The following is a 26,869-nucleotide window of genomic DNA, read 5'->3' as shown; positions in this document are numbered from 1 at the left end:
AGAATGTGCAAACACCACACGGACCCGGGAAGATTGTGCAAACTCCACACAGACACGGGGAGAAAGTGCAAACTCCACACAGACACGGGGAGAATGTGCAAACTCCACACAGACAAGGGGAGAATGGGCAACCTCCACACAGACAGAGGGAGAATGAGTAAACTCCACACGAACACAGGGAGAATGTGCAAACGCCACACAGACACGGGGAGAATGTGCAAAAAAACTCACAGATACGGGGAGAAAGTGCAAACTCAATTCAGACACGGGGAAAATGTGTAAACTCCACAGAGACACGGGGAGAATGTGCAATCTCCACACGGACACGGGAGATTGTGCAAACTCAACACAGACACGGGAAGAATGTGCAAACTCCACACAGACATGGGGAGAATGCGCAAACTCAACACAGGCATGGGGAGAATGTGCAAAGTCCACACAGACACAGGGAGAATGTGCAAACTCCACACAGACACGGGGAGAATGTGCAAACTCCACACAGACAGGGGCAGAATGTGTCAACCCCACGCAGACCCGGGGAGAAAGTGCAAACTGAACACAGACACGGGGAGAATGTGCAAACTTAACACAGACTCGGGGAGAAACTGCAATCTCCACACAGACATGGGGAGAATGCGAAAAACTCCACACAGACATGGGGAGATTGTGCAAACCCCACGCAGACACGGGGAGAAAGTGCATCCTTCACACAGACACGGGGAGAATTTGCAAACACCACACAGACAGGGGGAGAATGTGCAAACTCAACGCAAACACGGAGAGAATGTGCAAACTCCACGCAGGCACGAGGAGAATGTGCAAACACCACACGGACCCGGGAAGATTGTGCAAACTCCACACAGACACGGGGAGAAAGTGCAAACTCCACACAGACACGGGGAGAATGTGCAAACTCCACACAGACAAGGGGAGAATGGGCAACCTCCACACAGACAGAGGGAGAATGAGTAAACTCCACAAGAACACAGGGAGAATGTGCAAACGCCACACAGACACGGGGAGAATGTGCAAAAAAACTCACAGATACGGGGAGAAAGTGCAAACTCAATTCAGACATGGGGAGAATGTGCAAAATCCACACAGCCACGGAGAAAATGTGTAAACTCCACAGAGACACGGGGAGAAGGTGCAAACTAAACACAGACTCCGAGAGAAAGTGTAATCTCCACACAGACATGGGGAGAATGCGCAAACTCCACACAGACACAGGGAGAATGTGCAAACTCCACACAGACACGGGGAGAATGTGCAAAAAACCTCACAGATAAGGGGAGAATGTGCAAACTCAATACAGACACGGGGAGAATGTGCAAACTCCACACAGACACGGGGAGAATGTGCAAACTCCACATGGACACGGGGAGAATGTGCAAACTCCACACAGACAAGGGGAGATTGTGCAACCTCCACACAGACATGGGGAGATTGTGCAAACCCCACGCAGACACGGGGAGAAAGTGCAACTTTCACACAGACACGGGGAGAATTTGCAAACACCACACAGACGGGGGGAGAATGTGCAAACTCAACGCAAACACGGAGAGAATGTGCAAACTCCACGCAGACACGAGGAGAATGTGCAAACAACACACGGAGCCGGGAAGATTGTGCAAGCTCCACACAGACACGGGGAGAATGGGCAAACTCAACACAGACACGGCGAGAATGGGCAAACTCAACACAGGCACAGGGAGAATTTGCAAACTCCACAAAGACACGGGGAGAATGTGCAAACACCTCACAGATACGGGGAGAATGTGCAAACGCAACACAGACACGGCGAGAATGTGCAAACTCCACACAGACACGGGGAGAATGTGCAATCTCCACACGGACACGGGAGATTGTGCAAACTCAACACAGACACGGGAAGAATGTGCAAACTCCACACAGACATGGGGAGAATGCGCAAACTCAACACAGGCATGGGGAGAATGTGCAAAGTCCGCACAGACACAGGGAGAATGTGCAAACTCCACACACACGGGGAGAATGTGCAAACTCCACACAGACAGGGGGAGAATGTGTCAACCCTACGCAGACCCGGGGAGAAAGTGCAAACTCCACACAGACACGGGGAGAATGTGCAAACGTAACACAGACTCGGGGGGAAACTGCAATCTCCACACAGACATGGGGAGAGTGCGCAAACTCCACACAGACACGGGGAAATGTGCAAACTCCACACGGAAACGTGGAGATTGTGCAAACTCCACACAGACATGGGGAGATTGTGCAAACCCCACGCAGACACGGGGAGAAAGTGCATCCTTCACACAGACACGGGGAGAATTTGCAAACACCACACAGACAGGGGGAGAATGTGCAAACTCAACGCAAACACGGGGAGAATGTGTAAACTCCACACAGACACGGCGATAATGCGCAAACTCCACACAGACACGGGGAGAATGTGCAAACTACACACAGACACGGGGAGAAGGTGCAAACTTAACACAGACTAGGGGAGAAAGTGCAATCTCCACTCAGGCATGGGGAGAAAGTGCAATCTCCACACAGACATGAGGAGATTGGGCAAACTCAACACAGGCATGGGGAGAATATGCAAACTCCTCACAGACACGGGGAGAATGCGCAAACTCCACACAGTCACGGGGAGAATATGCAAACTCCACACAGACACAGGGAGAATGTGCAAACTCCACACAGACACGGGAAGAAAGCGGATACTCCACACAGGCACACGGAGAAAGAGCAAACACCACACGAAATTGGGGAGAATGTGCAAACGCCACACAGACACGGGGAGAATGTGCAAACACCTCACAGATCCGGGGAGAATGTGCAAACTCAACACAGACACGGGCAGAATGTGCAAACTCCACACAGACAGGGGGAGAATTTGCAAACACCACACAGACAGGGGGAGAATGTGCAAACTCAACGCAAACACGGGGAGAATGTGTAAACTCCACACAGACACGGCGAGAATGCGCAAACTCCACACAGACACGGGGAGAATGTGCAAACTCCACAGACACACAGGGAGAATGCGCAACTCCACACAGACGTGGGCAAAAAGGGCAAACTCCACACAGACACGGGGAGAATGTGCAAACACCACACAGACACGGGGAGAATTTGCAAACTCCACACAGACACGAGGAGAAAGGGCAAACTCAACACAGACAAGGGGAGAATTTGCAAACTCCACACAGACACAGGGAGAATGTGCAAACTCCCGACAGACAAATGGAGAATATGCAAATTCCACACAGACACGGGGATATTGTGCAAACTCCACACAGACACAGGGAGAATGTGCAAACTCCACACGGACATGAGGAGAATGTGCAAACTGCACACAGACACGGGAGAATGTTCAAACTCCACGCAGACACGGGGAGAATGCGCAAAGCAACACAGACAAAGGGAGAATGTGCAAACTCCATACAGACACGGGGAGAATGTGCAAACTCCACGCAGACACTGGGAGAATGTGCAATTTCAACACAGACACGGGGAGAATGTGCAAACTCCACACAGACACGGGAGAATGTGCAAACTCCACACAGACACAATGAGAATTCGGAAACTCCACACAGACACAGGGAGAGTTTCCAAACTCCCCACATACACAGGGAGAATGTGCAAACTCCACACAGACACGGGGAGAATGTGCAAACTCCACACAGACACAGGGTGAATGTGCAAACTCCACACAGACACAGTGAGAATGTGCAAACTCCACACAGACACAGTGAGAATGTGCAAACTCCACGCAGACACGGAGAGAATGTGCAAATCAACACAGACATGGGGAGAATGTGCAAATCAACACACACACGGTAGAATGTGCAAATTCCACGCAGACACGGGAGAATGTGCAAACTCCACGCAGACACAAGGAGAATGTTCAAACTCAACACAGACACAGGGAGAATGTGCAAACTCCACACAGACACCGGGAGAATGTGCAAACTCCACACAGACATGAGGAGAATGTGCAAACTGCACACAGACACGGGAGAATGTTCAAACTCCACGCAGACTCGGGGAGAATGCGCAAAGCAACACAGACAAAGGGAGAATGTGCAAACTCCATACAGACACGGGGAGAATGTGCAAACTCCACACAGACACGGGGAGAATGTGCAAACTCAACACAGTCACAGGGAGAATGTGCAAAATCCACACAGACACGGGGAGAATGTGCAAACTCCACACAGACTCGGGGAGAATGTGCAAACTCCACACAGACACGGGGAGAATGTGCAAACTGCACACAGACTCGGGTGGAATATGCAAACTCAACACAGACGCGGGGAGAATGTGCAAATTCCACGCAGACACTGGGAGTATGTGCAAACTCAACACAGACACGGGGAAAATGTGCAAACTCCACACAGACACGGGAAAATGCGCAAACTCCACACAGACACCAGGCGAATTCGGAAACTCCACACAGACACAGGGAGAATTTGCAAACTCCCCACAGACACAGGGAGAATGTGTAAACTCAACACAGACACGGGGAGAATGTGCAAACTCCACACAGACAAAGGGAGAATGTTCAAACTACACACAGACACAGTGAGAATGTGCAAACTCCACGCAGACACAAGGAGAATGTGCAAACTCAACACAGACACAGGGAGAATGTGCAAACTCCCTGCAGACACAAGGAGAATGTGCAAACTCAACACAGACACAGGGAGAATGTGCAAACTCCACGCAGACACAAGGAGAATGTGCAAACTCCACACAGACACAGGAAGAATTTGCAAACTCCACACACACACGGGGAGAATGTGCAAACTCAACGCAAACACGGGGAGAATGTGTAAACTCCACACAGACACGGCGAGAATGCGCAAACTCCACACAGACACGGGGAGAATTTGCAAACACCACACAGACGGGGGGAGAATGTGCAAACTCAACGCAAACACGGAGAGAATGTGCAAACTCCACGCAGACACGAGGAGAATGTGCAAACAACACACGGAGCCGGGAAGATTGTGCAAGCTCCACACAGACACGGGGAGAATGGGCAAACTCAACACAGGCACAGGGAGAATTTGCAAACTCCACACAGACACGGGGAGAATGTGCATACACCTCACAGATACGGGGAGAATGTGCAAACGCAACACAGACACGGCGAGAATGTGCAAACTCCACACAGACACGGGGAGAATGTGCAATCTCCACACGGACACGGGAGATGTGCAAACTCAACACAGACACGGGAAGAATGTGCAAACTAGACACAGACATGGGGAGAATGCGCAAACTCAACACAGGCATGGGGAGAATGTGCAAAGTCCGCACAGACACAGGGAGAATGTGCAAACTCCACACACACACGGGGAGAATGTGCAAACTCCACACAGACAGGGGGAGAATGTGTAAACCCTACGCAGACCCGGGGAGAAAGTGCAAACTCCACACAGACACGGGGAGAATGTGCAAACTTAACACAGACTCGGGGAGAAACTGCAATCTCCACACAGACATGGGGAGAATGCGCAAACTGCACACAGGCACGGGAAAATGTGCAAACTCCACACGGACACGTGGAGATTGTGCAAACTCCACACAGACATGGGGAGAAAGTGCATCCTTCACACAAACACGGGGAGAATTTGCAAACACCACACAGACAGGGGGAGAATGTGCAAACTCAACGCAAACACGGGGAGAATGTGTAAACTCCACACAGACACGGCGAGAATGCGCAAACTCCACACAGACACGGGGAGAATGTGCAAACTACACACAGACACGGGGAGAAGGTGCAAACTTAACACAGACTAGGGGAGAAAGTGCAATCTCCACTCAGGCATGGGGAGAAAGTGCAAACTCCACACAGACATGAGGAGATTGGGCAAACTCAACACAGGCATGGGGAGAATATGCAAACTCAACACAGACACGGGGAGAATGCGCAAACTCCACACAGTCACGGGGAGAATATGCAAACTCCACACAGACACAGGGAGAATGTGCAAACTCCACACAGACAAGGGAAGAAAGCGGATACTCCACACAGGCACACGGAGAAAGAGCAAACACCACACCAAATTGGGGAGAATGTGCAAACGCCACACAGACACGGGGAGAATGTGCAAACACCTCACAGATCCGGGGAGAATGTGCAAACTCAACACAGACACGGGCAGAATGTGCAAACTCCACACAGACAGGGGGAGAATGTGCAAACTCCACACGGACACGGGGAGATTGTGCAAACTCAACACAGACATGGGGAGAATGTGCAAACTCCACACAGACATGGGGAGAATTTGCAAACTCCACACAGACACGGCGAGAATTTGCAAACTCCACAGACACACAGGGAGAATGCGCAACTCCACACAGACGTGGGCAGAAAGTGCAAACTCCACACAGACACGGGGAGAATGTGCAAACACCACACAGACACGGGGAGAATTTGCAAACTCCACACAGACACGGGGAGAATGGGCAAACTCAACACAGACACGGGGAGAATTTGCAAACTCCACACAGACACAGGGAGAATGTGCAAACTCCCGACAGACAAAGGGAGAATATGCAAATTCCACACAGACACGGGGATATTGTGCAAACTCCACACAGACACAGGGAGAATGTGCAAACTCCACACAGACATGAGGAGAATGTGCAAACTGCACACAGACACGGGAGAATGTTCAAACTCCACGCAGACACGGGGAGAATGCGCAAAGCAACACAGACAAAGGGAGAATGTGCAAACTCCATACAGACACGGGGAGAATGTGCAAACTCCACGCAGACACTGGGAGAATGTGCAATTTCAACACAGACACGGGGAGAATGTGCAAACTCCACACAGACACGGGAGAATGTGCAAACTCCACACAGACACAATGAGAATTCGGAAACTCCACACAGACACAGGGAGAATTTGCTAACTCCCCACATACTTGAGGAGAATGTGCAAACTGCACACAGACATGGGATAATGTTCAAACTCCACGCAGACACGGGGAGAATGCGCAAAGCAACACAGACAAAGGGAGAATGTGCAAACTCCACACAGACACGGGGAGATTGTGCAAACTCCACACAGGCACAGGGAGAATGTGCAATTTCAACACAGACACGGGGAGAATGTGCAAACTCCACACAGACACAATGAGAATTCGGAAACTCCACACAGACACAGGGAGAATTTGCAAACTCCCCACATACACAGGGAGAATGTGCAAACTCCACACAGACACGGGGAGAATGTGCAAACTCCACACAGACACAGGGAGAATGTGCAAACTCCACACAGACACGGGGAGAATGTGCAAACTCCACACAGACACAATGAGAATTCGGAAACTCCACACAGACACAGGGAGAATTTGCAAACTCCCCACATACACAGGGAGAATGTGCAAACTCCACACAGACACGGGGAGAATGTGCAAACTCCACACAGACACAGGGAGAATGTGCAAACTCCACACAGACACAGTGAGAATGTGCAAACTTCACACAGACACAGTGAGAATGTGCAAACTCCACGCAGACACGGGGAGAATGTGCAAATCAACACAGACATGGGGAGAATGTGCAAATCAACACAGACATGGGAGAATGTGCAAATTCCACGCAGACACGGGAGAATGTGCAAACACCACGCAGACACAAGGAGAATGTTCAAACTCAACACAGACACAGGGAGAATGTGCAAACTCCACACAGACACCGGGAGAATGTGCAAACTCCACACAGACATGAGGAAAATGTGCAAACTGCACACAGACACGGGAGAATGTTCAAACTCCACGCAGACACGGTGAGAATGCGCAAATCAACACAGACACAGGGAGAATGTGCAAACTCCATACAGACACGGGGAGAATGTGCAAACTCCACACAGACACGGGGAGAATGTGCAAACTCAACACAGTCACAGGGAGAATGTGCAAAATCCACACAGACACGGGGAGAATGTGCAAACACCACACAGACTCGGGGAGAATGTGCAAACTCCACACAGACACGGGGAGAATGTGCAAACTGCACACAGACTCGGGTGGAATATGCAAACTCAACACAGACGCGGGGAGAATGTGCAAATTCCACGCAGACACTGGGAGTATGTGCAAACTCAACACAGACACGGGGAAAATGTGCAAACTCCACACAGACACGGGAAAATGCGCAAACTCCACACAGACACCAGGAGAATTCGGAAACTCCACACAGACACAGGGAGAATTTGCAAACTCCCCACAGACACAGGGAGAATGTGTAAACTCCACACAGACACGGGGAGAATGTGCAAACTCCACGCAGACAAGGGGAGAATGCGCAAAGCAACACAGACAAAGGGAGAATGTGCAAACTCCATACAGACACGGGGAGAATGTGCAAACTCCACGCAGACACTGGGAGAATGTGCACTTTCAACACAGACACGGGGAGAATGTGCAAACTCCACACAGACACGGGAGAATGTGCAAACTCCACACAGACACAATGAGAATTCGGAAACTCCACACAGACACAGGGAGAATTTGCAAACTCCCCACATACATGAGGAGAATGTGCAAACTGCACACAGACATGGGAGAATGTTCAAACTCCACGCAGACACGGGGAGAATGCGCAAAGCAACACAGACAAAGGGAGAATGTGCAAACTCCACACAGACACGGGGAGAATGTGCAAACTCCACACAGGCACAGGGAGAATGTGCAATTTCAACACAGACACGGGGAGAATGTGCAAACTCCACACAGACACAATGAGAATTCGGAAACTCCACACAGACACAGGGAGAATTTGCAAACTCCCCACATACACAGGGAGAATGTGCAAACTCCACACAGACACGGGGAGAATGTGCAAACTCCACACAGACACAGGGAGAATGTGCAAACTCCACACAGACACAGTGAGAATGTGCAAACTTCACACAGACACAGTGAGAATGTGCAAACTCCACGCAGACACGGGGAGAATGTGCAAATCAACACAGACATGGGGAGAATGTGCAAATATACACAGACATGGGAGAATGTGCAAATTCCACGTAGACACGGGAGAATGTGCAAACTCCATGCAGACACAAGGAGAATGTTCAAACTCAACACAGACACAGGGAGAATGTGCAAACTCCACACAGACACCGGGAGAATGTGCAAACTCCACACAGACATGAGGAGAATGTGCAAACTGCACACAGACACGGGAGAATGTTCAAACTCCACGCAGACACGGTGAGAATGCGCAAATCAACACAGACAAAGGGAGAATGTGCAAACTCCATACAGGCACGGGGAGAATGTGCAAACTCCACACAGACACGGGGAGAATGTGCAAACTCAACACAGTCACAGGGAGAATGTGCAAAATCCACACAGACACGGGGAGAATGTGCAAACACCACACAGACTCGGGGAGAATGTGCAAACTCCACACAGACACGGGGAGAATGTGCAAACTGCACACAGACTCGGGTGGAATATGCAAACTCAACACAGACGCGGGGAGAATGTGCAAATTCCACGCAGACACTGGGAGTATGTGCAAACTCAACACAGACACGGGGAAAATGTGCAAACTCCACACAGACACGGGAAAATGCGCAAACTCCACACAGACACCAGGAGAATTCGGAAACTCCACACAGACACAGGGAGAATTTGCAAACTCCCCACAGACACAGGGAGAATGTGTAAACTCCACACAGACACGGGGAGAATGTGCAAACTCCACACAGACAAAGGGAGAATGTTCAAACTACACACAGACACAGTGAGAATGTGCAAACTCCACGCAGACACAAGGAGAATGTGCAAACTCAACACAGACACAGGGAGAATGTGCAAACTCCCTGCAGACACAAGGAGAATGTGCAAACTCAACACAGACACAGGGAGAATGTGCAAACTCCACGCAGACACAAGGAGAATGTGCAAACTCCACACAGACACAGGAAGAATTTGCAAACTCCACACACACACGGGGAGAATGTGCAAACTCAACGCAAACACGGGGAGAATGTGTAAACTCCACACAGACACGGCGAGAATGCGCAAACTCCACACAGACACGGGGAGAATTTGCAAACACCACACAGACAGGGGGAGAATGTGCAAACTCAACGCAAACACGGGGAGAATGTGTAAACTCCACACAGACACGGCGAGAATGCGCAAACTCCACACAGACACGGGGAGAATGTGCAAACTACACACAGACACAGGGAGAAGGTGCAAACTTAACACAGACTAGGGGAGAAAGTGCAATCTCCACTCAGGCATCGGGAGAAAGTGCAAACTCCACACAGACATGGGGAGATTGGGCAAACTCAACACAGGCATGGGGAGAATGTGCAAACTCCTCACAGACACGGGGAGAATGCGCAAACTCCACACAGTCACGGGGAGAATATGCAAACTCCACACAGACACAGGGAGAATGTGCAAACTCCACACAGACACGGGAAGAAAGCAGATACTCCACACAGGCACAGGGAGAATGAGCAAACACCACACGAAATTGGGGAGAATGTGCAAACGCCACACAGACACGGGGAGAATGTGCAAACACCTCACAGATCCGGGGAGAATGTGCAAACTCAACACAGACATGGGCAGAATGTGCAAACTCGAAACAGACACGGGGAGAATGTGCAAACTCCACACGGACACGGGGAGATTGTGCAAACTCAACACAGACATGGGGAGAATGTGCAAACTCCACACAGACACGGCGAGAATTTGCAACCTCCACAGACACACAGGGAGAATGCGCAACTCCACACAGACGTGGGCAGAAAGTGCAAACTCCACACAGACACGGGGAGAATGTGCAAACACCACACAGACACGGGGAGAATTTGCAAACTCCACACAGACACGGGGAGAATGGGCAAACTCAACACAGACACGGGGAGAATGTGCAAAATCCACGCGGACACGTGGAGAATGTGAAAATCAACACAGACATGGGGAGAATGTGCAAATTCCACGCAGACACTGGGAGAATGTGCAAACGGAACACAGACAGAGGGAGAATGTGCAAACTCCACATAGACACGGACAGAATGTGCAAACTCCACACAGACATGGGGAGAATGTGCAAACTCCACACAGACACGGGGAGAATGTGCAAACTCCACACAGACACGGGGAGAATGTGCAACCTGCACACAAACTCGGGTGGAATGTGCAATCTCCACACAGACACAGGGAGAATGTGCAAACTCCACACAGACACGGGAGAATGTGCAAACTCCACACAGACACAATGAGAATTCGGAAACTCCACACAGACACAGGGAGAATTTGCAAACTCCCCACATACATGAGGAGAATGTGCAAACTGCACACAGACATGGGAGAATGTTCAAACTCCACGCAGACACGGGGAGAATGCGCAAAGCAACACAGACAAAGGGAGAATGTGCAATTTCAACACAGACACGGGGAGAATGTGCAAACTCCACACAGACACAATGAGAATTCGGAAACTCCACACAGACACAGGGAGAATTTGCAAACTCCCCACATACACAGGGAGAATGTGCAAACTCCACACAGACACGGGGAGAATGTGCAAACTCCACACAGACACAGGGAGAATGTGCAAACTCCACACAGACACAGTGAGAATGTGCAAACTTCACACAGACACAGTGAGAATGTGCAAACTCCACGCAGACACGGGGAGAATGTGCAAATCAACACAGACATGGGGAGAATGTGCAAATATACACAGACATGGGAGAATGTGCAAATTCCACGCAGACACGGGAGAATGTGCAAACTCCACGCAGACACAAGGAGAATGTTCAAACTCAACACAGACACAGGGAGAATGTGCAAACTCCACACAGACACCGGGAGAATGTGCAAACTCCACACAGACATGAGGAGAATGTGCAAACTGCACACAGACACGGGAGAATGTTCAAACTCCACGCAGACACGGTGAGAATGCGCAAATCAACACAGACAAAGGGAGAATGTGCAAACTCCATACAGGCACGGGGAGAATGTGCAAACTCCACACAGACACGGGGAGAATGTGCAAACTCAACACAGTCACAGGGAGAATGTGCAAAATCCACACAGACACGGGGAGAATGTGCAAACACCACACAGACTCGGGGAGAATGTGCAAACTCCACACAGACACGGGGAGAATGTGCAAACTGCACACAGACTCGGGTGGAATATGCAAACTCAACACAGACGCGGGGAGAATGTGCAAATTCCACGCAGACACTGGGAGTATGTGCAAACTCAACACAGACACGGGGAAAATGTGCAAACTCCACACAGACACGGGAAAATGCGCAAACTCCACACAGACACCAGGAGAATTCGGAAACTCCACACAGACACAGGGAGAATTTGCAAACTCCCCACAGACACAGGGAGAATGTGTAAACTCCACACAGACACGGGGAGAATGTGCAAACTCCACACAGACAAAGGGAGAATGTTCAAACTACACACAGACACAGTGAGAATGTGCAAACTCCACGCAGACACAAGGAGAATGTGCAAACTCAACACAGACACAGGGAGAATGTGCAAACTCCCTGCAGACACAAGGAGAATGTGCAAACTCAACACAGACACAGGGAGAATGTGCAAACTCCACGCAGACACAAGGAGAATGTGCAAACTCCACACAGACACAGGAAGAATTTGCAAACTCCACACACACACGGGGAGAATGTGCAAACTCAACGCAAACACGGGGAGAATGTGTAAACTCCACACAGACACGGCGAGAATGCGCAAACTCCACACAGACACGGGGAGAATTTGCAAACACCACACAGACAGGGGGAGAATGTGCAAACTCAACGCAAACACGGGGAGAATGTGTAAACTCCACACAGACACGGCGAGAATGCGCAAACTCCACACAGACACGGGGAGAATGTGCAAACTACACACAGACACGGGGAGAAGGTGCAAACTTAACACAGACTAGGGGAGAAAGTGCAATCTCCACTCAGGCATCGGGAGAAAGTGCAAACTCCACACAGACATGGGGAGATTGGGCAAACTCAACACAGGCATGGGGAGAATGTGCAAACTCCTCACAGACACGGGGAGAATGCGCAAACTCCACACAGTCACGGGGAGAATATGCAAACTCCACACAGACACAGGGAGAATGTGCAAACTCCACACAGACACGGGAAGAAAGCGGATACTCCACACAGGCACAGGGAGAATGAGCAAACACCACACGAAATTGGGGAGAATGTGCAAACGCCACACAGACACGGGGAGAATGTGCAAACACCTCACAGATCCGGGGAGAATGTGCAAACTCAACACAGACATGGGCAGAATGTGCAAACTCGAAACAGACACGGGGAGAATGTGCAAACTCCACACGGACACGGGGAGATTGTGCAAACTCAACACAGACATGGGGAGAATGTGCAAACTCCACACAGACACGGCGAGAATTTGCAACCTCCACAGACACACAGGGAGAATGCGCAACTCCACACAGACGTGGGCAGAAAGTGCAAACTCCACACAGACACGGGGAGAATGTGCAAACACCACACAGACACGGGGAGAATTTGCAAACTCCACACAGACACGGGGAGAATGGGCAAACTCAACACAGACACGGGGAGAATGTGCAAAATCCACGCGGACACGTGGAGAATGTGAAAATCAACACAGACATGGGGAGAATGTGCAAACTCCACACAGACACGGGGAGAATGTGCAAACTCCACACAGACACGGGGAGATTGTGCAAACTCCACACAGACACAATGCGAATTCGGAAACTCCACACAGACACAGGGAGAATTTGCAAACTCCCCACATACACAGGGAGAATGTGCAAACTCCACACAGACACGGGGAGAATGTGCAAACTCCACACAGACACAGGGAGAATGTGCAAACTCCACACAGACACAGTGAGAATGTGCAAACTCCACACAGACACAGTGAGAATGTGCAAACTCCACGCAGACACGGGGAGAATGTGCAAATCAACACAGACATGGGGAGAATGTGCAAATCAACACAGACACGGGAGAATGTGCACATTCCACGCAGACACGGGAGAATGTGCAAACTCAATACAGACACGGGGAGAATGTGCAAACTCCACACAGACACGGGGAGAATGTGCAAACTCAACACAGTCACAGGGAGAATGTGCAAAATCCACACAGACACGGGGAGAATGTGCAATCTCCACACAGACTAGGGGAGAATGTGCAAACTCCACACAGACACGGGGAGAATGTGCAAACTCCACACAGACTCGGGTGGAATATGCAAACTCAACACAGACACGGGGAGAATGTGCAAATTCCAAGCAGTCACTGGGAGTATGTGCAAACTCAACACAGACACGGGGAAAATGTGCAAACTCCACACAGACACGGGAAAATGCGCAAACTCCACACAGACACCAGGAGAATTCGGAAACTCCACACAGACACAGGGAGAATGTGTAAACTCCACACAGACACGGGGAGAATGTGCAAACTCCACACAGACAAAGGGAGAATGTTCAAACTACACACAGACACAGTGAGAATGTGCAAACTCCACGCAGACACAAGGCGAATGTGCAAACTCAACACAGACACAGGGAGAATGTGCAAACTCCCTGCAGACACAAGGAGAATGTGCAAACTCAACACAGACACAGGGAGAATGTGCAAACTCCACGCAGACACAAGGAGAATGTGCAAACTCCACACAGACACAGGAAGAATTTGCAAACTCCACACACACACGGGGAGAATGTGCAAACTCCACACAGACACGGACAGAATTTGCAAACACCACACAGACAGGGGGAGAATGTGCAAACTCAACGCAAACACGGGGAGAATGTGTAAACTCCACACAGACACGGCGAGAATGCGCAAACTCCCCACAGACACGGGGAGAATGTGCAAACTACACACAGACACGGGGAGAAGGTGCAAACTTAACACAGACTAGGGGAGAAAGTGCAATCTCCACTCAGGCATGGGGAGAAAGTGCAAACTCCACACACACACGGGGAGAATGTGCAAACTCCACACAGACACGGACAGAATTTGCAAACACCACACAGACAGGGGGAGAATGTGCAAACACAACGCAAACACGGGGAGAATGTGTAAACTCCACACAGACACGGCGAGAATGCGCAAACTCCACACAGACACGGCGAGAATGCGCAAACTCCACACAGACACGGGGAGAATGTGCAAACTACACACAGACACGGGGAGAAGGTGCAAACTTAACACAGACTAGGGGAGAAAGTGCAATCTCCACTCAGGCATGGGGAGAAAGTGCAAACTCCACACAGACATGGGGAGATTGGGCAAACTCAACACAGGCATGGGGAGAATGTGCAAACTCCTCACAGACACGGGGAGAATGCGTAAACTCCACACAGTCACGGAGAGAATATGCAAACTCCACACAGACACAGGGAGAATGTGCAAACTCCACACAGACACGGGAAGAAAGCGGATACTCCACACAGGCACAGGGAGAATGAGCAAACACCACACGAAATTGGGGAGAATGTGCAAACGCCACACAGACACGGGGAGAATGTGCAAACACCTCACAGATCCGGTGAGAATGTGCAAACTCAACACAGACATGGGCAGAATGTGCAAACTCCAAACAGACACGGGGAGAATGTGCAAACTCCACACGAACATGGGGAGATTGTGCAAACTCAACACAGACATGGGGAGAATGTGCAAACTCCACACAGACACGGCGAGAATTTGCAAACTCCACAGACACACAGGGAAGAAAGCGCAACTCCACACAGACTTGGGCAGAAAGTGCAAACTCCACACAGACACGGGGAGAATGTGCAAACACCACACAGACACGGGGAGAATTTGCAAACTCCACACAGACACGGGGAGAATGGGCAAACTCAACACAGACACGGGGAGAATTTGCAAACTCCACACAGACACGGGGAGAATGGGCAAACTCAACACAGGCACGGGGAGAATGTGCAAACTCCACGCGGACACATGGAGAATGTGCAAATCAACACAGACATGGGGAGAATGTGCAAATTCCACGCAGACACTGGGAGAATGTGCAAACGTAACACAGACAGAGGGAGAATGTGCAAACTCCACATAGACACGGGCAGAATGTGCAAACTCCACACAGACATGGGGAGAATGTGCAAACTCCACACAGACACGGGGAGAATGTGCAAACTCCACACAGACACGGGGAGAATGTGCAACCTGCACACAAACTCGGGTGGAATGTGCAATCTCCACACAGACACAGGGAGAATGTGCAAACTCCACACAGACACGGGGAGAATGTGCAAACTCCACACAGACACAGTGAGAATGTGCAAACTCCACACAGACACAGTGAGAATGTGCAAACTCCACGCAGACACGGGGAGAATGTGCAAATCAACACAGACATGGGGAGAATGTGCAAATCAACACAGACACGGGAGAATGTGCACATTCCACGCAGACACGGGAGAATGTGCAAACTCAATACAGACACGGGGAGAATGTGCAAACTCCACACAGACACGGGGAGAATGTGCAAACTCAACACAGTCACAGGGAGAATGTGCAAAATCCACACAGACACGGGGAGAATGTGCAATCTCCACACAGACTAGGGGAGAATGTGCAAACTCCACACAGACACGGGGAGAATGTGCAAACTCCACACAGACTCGGGTGGAATATGCAAACTCAACACAGACACGGGGAGAATGTGCAAATTCCAAGCAGTCACTGGGAGTATGTGCAAACTCAACACAGACACGGGGAAAATGTGCAAACTCCACACAGACACGGGAAAATGCGCAAACTCCACACAGACACCAGGAGAATTCGGAAACTCCACACAGACACAGGGAGAATGTGTAAACTCCACACAGACACGGGGAGAATGTGCAAACTCCACACAGACAAAGGGAGAATGTTCAAACTACACACAGACACAGTGAGAATGTGCAAACTCCACGCAGACACAAGGCGAATGTGCAAACTCAACACAGACACAGGGAGAATGTGCAAACTCCCTGCAGACACAAGGAGAATGTGCAAACTCAACACAGACACAGGGAGAATGTGCAAACTCCACGCAGACACAAGGAGAATGTGCAAACTCCACACAGACACAGGAAGAATTTGCAAACTCCACACACACACGGGGAGAATGTGCAAACTCCACACAGACACGGACAGAATTTGCAAACACCACACAGACAGGGGGAGAATGTGCAAACTCAACGCAAACACGGGGAGAATGTGTAAACTCCACACAGACACGGCGAGAATGCGCAAACTCCCCACAGACACGGGGAGAATGTGCAAACTACACACAGACACGGGGAGAAGGTGCAAACTTAACACAGACTAGGGGAGAAAGTGCAATCTCCACTCAGGCATGGGGAGAAAGTGCAAACTCCACACACACACGGGGAGAATGTGCAAACTCCACACAGACACGGACAGAATTTGCAAACACCACACAGACAGGGGGAGAATGTGCAAACACAACGCAAACACGGGGAGAATGTGTAAACTCCACACAGACACGGCGAGAATGCGCAAACTCCACACAGACACGGCGAGAATGCGCAAACTCCACACAGACACGGGGAGAATGTGCAAACTACACACAGACACGGGGAGAAGGTGCAAACTTAACACAGACTAGGGGAGAAAGTGCAATCTCCACTCAGGCATGGGGAGAAAGTGCAAACTCCACACAGACATGGGGAGATTGGGCAAACTCAACACAGGCATGGGGAGAATGTGCAAACTCCTCACAGACACGGGGAGAATGCGTAAACTCCACACAGTCACGGAGAGAATATGCAAACTCCACACAGACACAGGGAGAATGTGCAAACTCCACACAGACACGGGAAGAAAGCGGATACTCCACACAGGCACAGGGAGAATGAGCAAACACCACACGAAATTGGGGAGAATGTGCAAACGCCACACAGACACGGGGAGAATGTGCAAACACCTCACAGATCCGGTGAGAATGTGCAAACTCAACACAGACATGGGCAGAATGTGCAAACTCCAAACAGACACGGGGAGAATGTGCAAACTCCACACGAACATGGGGAGATTGTGCAAACTCAACACAGACATGGGGAGAATGTGCAAACTCCACACAGACACGGCGAGAATTTGCAAACTCCACAGACACACAGGGAAGAAAGCGCAACTCCACACAGACTTGGGCAGAAAGTGCAAACTCCACACAGACACGGGGAGAATGTGCAAACACCACACAGACACGGGGAGAATTTGCAAACTCCACACAGACACGGGGAGAATGGGCAAACTCAACACAGACACGGGGAGAATTTGCAAACTCCACACAGACACGGGGAGAATGGGCAAACTCAACACAGGCACGGGGAGAATGTGCAAACTCCACGCGGACACATGGAGAATGTGCAAATCAACACAGACATGGGGAGAATGTGCAAATTCCACGCAGACACTGGGAGAATGTGCAAACGTAACACAGACAGAGGGAGAATGTGCAAACTCCACATAGACACGGGCAGAATGTGCAAACTCCACACAGACATGGGGAGAATGTGCAAACTCCACACAGACACGGGGAGAATGTGCAAACTCCACACAGACACGGGGAGAATGTGCAACCTGCACACAAACTCGGGTGGAATGTGCAATCTCCACACAGACACAGGGAGAATGTGCAAACTCCACACAGACACGGGGAGAATGTGCAAACTCCACACAGACACAGGGAGAATGTGCAAACTCCCGACAGACACAGGGAGAATATGCAAACTCCACACAGACACGGGGAGATTGTGCAAACTCCACACAGACACAGGGAGAATGTGCAAACTCCACGCAGACGCAGGGAGAATGCGCAAACTCCACACAGACACAGGGAGAATGTGCAAACTCCACACAGACATGGGGAGAATGTGCTAACACCACGCAGACACGGGAGAATGTGCAAACTCCACACAGACACGGGGAGAATGTGCAAACTCCACACAGACACGGGGAGAATGTGCAAACTCCACACCGACACAGGGAGAATGTGCAAACTCCCGACAGACAAAGGGAGAATATGCAAATTCCACACAGACACGGGGAGAATGTGCAAATTCCACGCAGACACTGGGAGAACGTGCAATTTCAACACAGACACGGGGAGAATGTGCAAACTCGACACAGACACGGGAGAATGCGCAAACTCCACACAGACACAGGGAGAATGTGCAAACTCCACACAGACATGGGGAGAATGTGCTAACACCACGCAGACACAGGGAGAATGTGCGAACTCCACACAGACACGGGGAGAATGTGCAAACTCCACACAGACACGGGGAGAATGTGCAAACTCCACACCGACACAGGGAGAATGTGCAAACTCCCGACAGACAAAGGGAGAATATGCAAATTCCACACAGACACGGGGAAAATGTGCAAATTCCACGCAGACACTGGGAGAACGTGCAATTTCAACACAGACACGGGGAGAATGTGCAAACTCGACACAGACACGGGAGAATGTGCAAACTCCACACAGACACAATGAGAATTCGGAAACTCCACACAGACACAGGGAGAATTTGCAAACTCCCCACAGACACAGGGAGAATGTGCAAACTCCACACAGACACAGGGAGAATGTGCAAACTCCACACAGACACAGTGAGAATGTGCAAACTCCACACAGACACGGGAGAATGTGCAAACTCCACACAGACACAATGAGAATTCGGAAACTCCACACAGACACAGGGAGAAATTGCAAACTCCACACAGACACGGGGAGAATGTGCAAATCAACACAGACATGGGGAGAATGTGCAAATCAACACAAACACGGGAGAATGTGCAAATTCCACGCAGACACGGGAGAATGTGCAAACTCCACGCAGACACAAGGAGAATGTTCAAACTCAACACAGACACAGGGAGAATGTGCAAACTCCACACAGACACCGGGAGAATGTGCAAACTCCACACAGACATGTGGAGAATGTTCAAACTGCACACAGACACGGGAGAATGTTCAAACTCCACGCAGACACGGTGAGAATGCGCAAATCAACACAGACAAAGGGAGAATGTGCAAACTCCATACAAACACGGGGAGAATGTGTAAACTCCACACTGACACGGGGAGAATGTGCAAACTCAACACAGTCACAGGGAGAATGTGCAAACTCCACACAGACACGGGGAGAATGTGCAAATTCCACGCAGACACTGGGAGAACGTGCAATTTCAACACAGACACGGGGAGAATGTGCAAACTCCACACTGACACGGGAGAATGTGCAAACTCCACACAGACACAATGAGAATTCGGAAACTCCACACAGACACAGGGAGAATTTGCAAACTCCCCACAGACACAGGGAGAATGTGCAAACTCCACACAGACACAGGGAGAATGTGCAAACTCCACACAGACACAGTGAGAATGTGCAAACTCCACACAGACACGGGAGAATGTGCAAACTCCACACAGACACAATGAGAATTCGGAAACTCCACACAGACACAGGGAGAAATTGCAAACTCCACACAGACACGGGGAGAATGTGCAAATCAACACAGACATGGGGAGAATGTGCAAATCAACACAGACACGGGAGAATGTGCAAATTCCACGCAGACACGGGAGAATGTGCAAACTCCACGCAGACACAAGGAGAATGTTCAAACTCAACACAGACACAGGGAGAATGTGCAAACTCCACACAGACACCGGGAGAATGTGCAAACTCCACACAGACATGAGGAGAATGTTCAAACTGCACACAGACACGGGAGAATGTTCAAACTCCACGCAGACACGGTGAGAATGCGCAAATCAACACAGACAAAGGGAGAATGTGCAAACTCCATACAGACACGGGGAGAATGTGCAAACTCCACACAGACACGGGGAGAATGTGCAAACTCAACACAGTCACAGGGAGAATGTGCAAACTCCACACAGACACGGGGAGAATGTGCAAACTCCACACAGACTCGGGGAGAATGTGCAAACTCAACACAGACACGGGGAGAATGTGCAAATTCCACGCAGACACTGGGAGTATGTGCAAACTCAACACAGACACGGGGAAAATGTGCAAACTCCACACAGACACCAGGAGAATTCGGAAACTCCATACAGACACCAGGAGAATTCGGAAACTCCACACAGACACAGGGAGAATTTGCAAACTCCCCACAGACACAAGGAGAATGTGTAAACTCCACACAGACACGGGGAGAATGTGCAAACTCCACACAGACATGAGGAGAATGTTCAAACTGCACACAGACACGGGAGAATGTTCAAACTCCACGCAGACACGGTGAGAATGCGCAAATCAACACAGACAAAGGGAGAATGTGCAAACTCCATACAGACACGGGGAGAATGTGCAAACTCCACACAGACACGGGGAGAATGTGCAAACTCAACACAGTCACAGGGAGAATGTGCAAACTCCACACAGACACGGGGAGAATGTGCAAACTCCACACAGACTCGGGGAGAATGTGCAAACTCAACACAGACACGGGGAGAATGTGCAAATTCCACGCAGACACTGGGAGTATGTGCAAACTCAACACAGACACGGGGAAAATGTGCAAACTCCACACAGACACCAGGAGAATTCGGAAACTCCATACAGACACCAGGAGAATTCGGAAACTCCACACAGACACAGGGAGAATTTGCAAACTCCCCACAGACACAAGGAGAATGTGTAAACTCCACACAGACACGGGGAGAATGTGCAAACTCCACACAGACAAAGGGAGAATGTGCAAACTCCACGCAGACACGGGGAGAATGTGCAAATCAACACAGACACAGGGAGAATGTGCAAACTCCCCGCAGACACAAGGAGAATGTGCAAACTCAACACAGACACAGGGAGAATGTGCAAACTCCACGCAGACACAAGGAGAATGTGCAAACTCCACACAGACACAGGAAAAATTTGCAAACTCCACACACACACGGGGAGAATGTGCAAACTCCACGCAGACACGGGGAAATGTGCAAACTCCACACAGACACGGGGAGAATATGTAAACTCCACGCAGACACAGGCAGAATGTGCAAACTCCACGCTGACGCAGGGAGAATGTGCAAACTCCACACAGACACAGGGAGAATGTGCAAACTCCACACAGACACAGGGAGAATGTGCAAATTCCACGCAGACACAGGGAGAATGTGCAAACTCCACACAGACACGGGGAGAATGTGCAAACTCCACACAGACACAGGGAGAATGTGCAAACTCCACACAGACACGGGGAGAATGTGCAAACTCAACACAGTCACAGGGAGAATGTGCAAACTCCACACAGACACGGGGAGAATGTGCAAACTCCACACAGACTCGGGGAGAATGTGCAAACTCAACACAGACACGGGGAGAATGTGCAAATTCCACGCAGACACTGGGAGTATGTGCAAACTCAACACAGACACGGGGAAAATGTGCAAACTCCACACAGACACCAGGAGAATTCGGAAACTCCATACAGACACCAGGAGAATTCGGAAACTCCACACAGACACAGGGAGAATTTGCAAACTCCCCACAGACACAAGGAGAATGTGTAAACTCCACACAGACACGGGGAGAATGTGCAAACTCCACACAGACAAAGGGAGAATGTGCAAACTCCACGCAGACACGGGGAGAATGTGCAAATCAACACAGACACAGGGAGAATGTGCAAACTCCCCGCAGACACAAGGAGAATGTGCAAACTCAACACAGACACAGGGAGAATGTGCAAACTCCACGCAGACACAAGGAGAATGTGCAAACTCCACACAGACACAGGAAAAATTTGCAAACTCCACACACACACGGGGAGAATGTGCAAACTCCACGCAGACACGGGGAAATGTGCAAACTCCACACAGACACGGGGAGAATATGTAAACTCCACGCAGACACAGGCAGAATGTGCAAACTCCACGCTGACGCAGGGAGAATGTGCAAACTCCACACAGACACAGGGAGAATGTGCAAACTCCACACAGACACAGGGAGAATGTGCAAATTCCACGCAGACACAGGGAGAATGTGCAAACTCCACACAGACACGGGGAGAATGTGCAAACTCCACACAGACACAGGGAGAATGTGCAAACTCCACACAGACACGGGGAGAATGTGCAAACTCCACACAGACACGGGGAGAATTTGCAAACTCCACACAGACTCGTGTGGAATGTGCAAACTCATCACAGACACGGGCAGAATGTGCAAACTCCACACAGACACGTGGAGAATGTGCAAACCCTACTCAGACACAGTGAGAATGTGCAAACTCCACACAGACACGGAGAGAATGTGGAAACTCCCAACAGACACAGGGAGAATATGCAAACTCGACACAGACTAGGGGAGAATGTGCAAACTCCATACAGGCACAGGGAGAATGTGCAAACTCCACGCAGACGCAGGGAGAATGTGCAAACTCCACACAGACACGGGGAGAATGTGCAAACTCCACGCAGACACGTGGAGAATGTGCAAACCCCACACAGACAGAGGGAGGATGTGCAAACTCCACACAGACACAGGGAGAATGTGCAAACACCACACAGACTCAGGGAGAATGTGCAAACTCCACACAGACACAGGGAGAATGTGCAAACACCACACAGACTCAGGGAGAATGTGCAAACTCCACACAGACACAGGGGGAATGTGTAAACCCCACACAGACACGGACAGAATGTGCAAACTCCACACAGACACAGGGAGAATGTGCAAACTCCACGCAGACACAGGGAGAATGTATAAACTCCAAACAGACATAGGGAGAATGTGCAAACTCCACACGGACACGGTGAGAATGTGCAAACTCCACACGGAAATGGGGAGAATATGCATACTCAACACAGACACAGGGCGAATGTGCAAACTAACCACAGCCACAGGGAGAATGTGCAAACTCCGCATGGACAGTTGCTTGTGGATGGGATTGAACCAGGGTCACTAGCATGGTGAGGCATTGGTGCTAACCACTGAGAAACCATGCCACCCCACTCTTTCTCTCTCTCTCTCTCTCTCTCTCTGTCCCTTCCATGTCACCTTCTACTGCTATTGCTGAAGCATCTCGCTTACATAGCAATGTCAGAACTCAAGAGGTGGGAGAGGAACTGTCCAGTTGAACCCCTTGAGCCTGCTCCACCATTTAATATGATGAAAACTAATCTCATCTCAGCTTCAACCCCACTTTCCTTCTCAATCTCCATATCCCTTCAACTCATTGCTAATTAAAAATCTGTCTATCTCCTCCTTAACTTTACTCAATCTCCTGGCATCCACCACCCTCTGGGCTAATCAATTCACAACACTTCCTCCTCATTACTCTTTTAAATTGGATACCTCTTAGTTTCAATTTTATATCATTCTCCCATGGGAATTGGGCATCGCTGTCTGGGCCCAGCAGTCACTGCCCGTCCCTAGTTGCCCTCTTCTGAAGATGGTGGTGACCTGCCTTCTTGAATGTGAAGGGGCTGCTGCCCACCTGCTGTGGGGAGGGAACTCCAGGATTTTGACCCAGTGACAGTGAAGGACGGCGATATATCTTCACAGTGTGGGAATGGGCCATTCAGCCCAACAGGTCTACACCAACCCTCCAAACAGCATCCTAACTAGACCCATGAGGGTAACATGATGGCTCAGTGGTTAGCACTGCTGCCTCACAACACCAGGGACCCAGGTTCAATTCCAGCTGTGAGCGACTGTCTGTATAGTTTGCACATTCTCTCTGTGTCTACGTGATTTCCTCCAGGTGCTCCGGTTTCCTCCCACAGTCCAAAGATGTGCAGGTCAGGTTAATTGGCCATTCTAAATTGCCCATAGTGTTAGGTGCATGAGTCAGAAGGAAATGGGTCTGGCTGGGTTACTCTTTGGAGGGTCGGTGTGGACTTGTTGGGCCAAGTACATTCAAGTCGTCATTGGACAAGCATATGGACGGACATGGAATAGTGTAGGTTAGATGGGCTTCAGATTGGTATGACAGGTCGGCGCAACATTGAGGGCTGAAGGGCCTGTACTGTGCTGTAATGTTCTATCTTGCAGATAGTACACACTACTGCTACTGAGCATCGGTGGTGGAGGGAGTGGATGCTTGTGGATGTGGTGCCAAACAAGCGAGGGCTGCTTTGTCCTGGATGGTGTCAAGCTTCTTGAGTGTTGTTGGAGCTGCACCCACCCAGGCAAGTGGGGAGTATTCCATCACACTCCTGACTTGCACTTTGTAGGTGGTGGACAGGCTTTGGGGACTCAAGAGATGCGTTACTCGCGAGAATATTCCTAGCCTCTGACCTGTTCTTGTAGCCGCTGTGTTTATGTGGTAAGTCCAGTTGAGTGTCTGATCAATGATAACCCCCAGGATGTTGATAGTGGGGGATTCAGTGAGGGTGACACCATTGAATGTGAAGGGGCGTGGTTAGATTGTCTCGCATTGGTGATGGTCATAGCCTGGCATTTGTGTGGTGTGAATGTTACTTGTCACTTGTCAGGCCAAATCTTGTAAACCTAGGGAGGGAGAGAGAGAAAGTTACCCTGTACCATCAATTTGGCATCATCTGCAAACTTACTAACCATATCTCCTAAATTCATATCCACATCATTGAGAGAAATGATGTCAAGCCATGACCTAAATGATCGGTGGGGCAGCATCTACAGGCTGAATGGTCTACTCTTCTTGCTACCTTGTGAGGGGACCATTGTAACTGTGCAGGCAGCTGGGGTGAATATCTTCCTTAATGCTGGAAAACGGTCAGCTCCAGTCACAGTCAACTCCACAGACCGCAGCAGATGGACCACTGCCTCCCTCTGCTGGAGTGACCCCTGCACTGCACATAACGGCCAGTTGAAGTTCCAGCACAAAAACAAGTGAAAAGCCCTTCCTCATGAAGGGCTTATGCCTGAAACATCGGCTCTCCTGCCCCTCGGATGCTGCCTGACTGGCTGTACTTTTCCAGGGCCACACTCTTCAACTCTGACTCTCCAGCATCTGTCGTCCTCACGTTTTCCTACGTTGTTATCAGTACATCTCACAAACCTGATTCTGTTTTGATTACCTCCTCTCATCCCCAGGAACACAGAGACAGCAGACCATGTAGCCCGCCATTTAATGTAGCCATGGCTGATTGAACAGTTCCCATTTACTCGCACTACCACCATAATCCCTTTTACCAATGATTCTTCAAAATCTAACCTTTAAGGACATCTAATTCCTGATTTATTTTTAGGATTCAAATTCCAGCATCTGTCACAAGGGGATTGGAACCTGCGCCTCAGAACATCTCCTGAGCTGTGGTTAGTACAAATATCCCATCGCCTCCCCAACAAGCCACGCTCTTTTTCCCTTTTCCGTCACGAATGCATCAAACTTTCTGTGAGAAGGATGGATGGAGACTGCTTCAAACGCTCCATTCTGTGGGGAATTCCCTACCTGCAACACGACGTGGGAATAAATCCTCCAAAGTTCCATGCTCTTTCCCAAGCAATAATTGTCAGGGTTTCCTCTGGACTTATCCGAAAAACAGGAATGGTTTCTGCCCGCCCAATTCCTTCCTAAATTTCAAGATGCCCATTTGTTATAAACTCCGAGCTTGACATCATTTCCTGGCTGTGGCAGCTCCTTAACCTGAATCAATGATATGGAAACCCGGGTGGTACAGTGGCTCAGTAGTTAGCACTGCAGCCACACAGCGCCAAAAATCCAGGTTCGGTTCCACCCTCGGGCAACTGTCTGTGTGCAGCTTGCACCTTCGCCCTGTGTCTGTGTGGGTTTCCTCCCACAGTCCAAACACGTGCAGGT

General features: G+C 50.1%; 2 protein-coding genes across 2 annotated transcripts in view; both read left to right on the top strand.

The window, feature by feature from the left end:
* Positions 1-26,869, top strand: part of LOC148140878 (H-2 class I histocompatibility antigen, alpha chain-like) — a 450,761-nt gene that overhangs the window by 196,655 nt on the left and 227,237 nt on the right. The window lies entirely within an intron of this gene.
* Positions 1-26,869, top strand: part of LOC148140888 (uncharacterized) — a 132,173-nt gene that overhangs the window by 103,748 nt on the left and 1,556 nt on the right. The gene's annotated exons all lie outside the window — the stretch shown is intronic.

This window comes from Chiloscyllium plagiosum, unplaced genomic scaffold (assembly GCF_037043375.1).
Source record: "Chiloscyllium plagiosum isolate Xiang-an unplaced genomic scaffold, Cpla_swu_hap1 HiC_scaffold_35, whole genome shotgun sequence".
NCBI classification, from domain to species: Eukaryota; Metazoa; Chordata; class Chondrichthyes; order Orectolobiformes; family Hemiscylliidae; genus Chiloscyllium; species Chiloscyllium plagiosum.
This window is presented reverse-complemented; position numbering and strand designations above follow the sequence as displayed.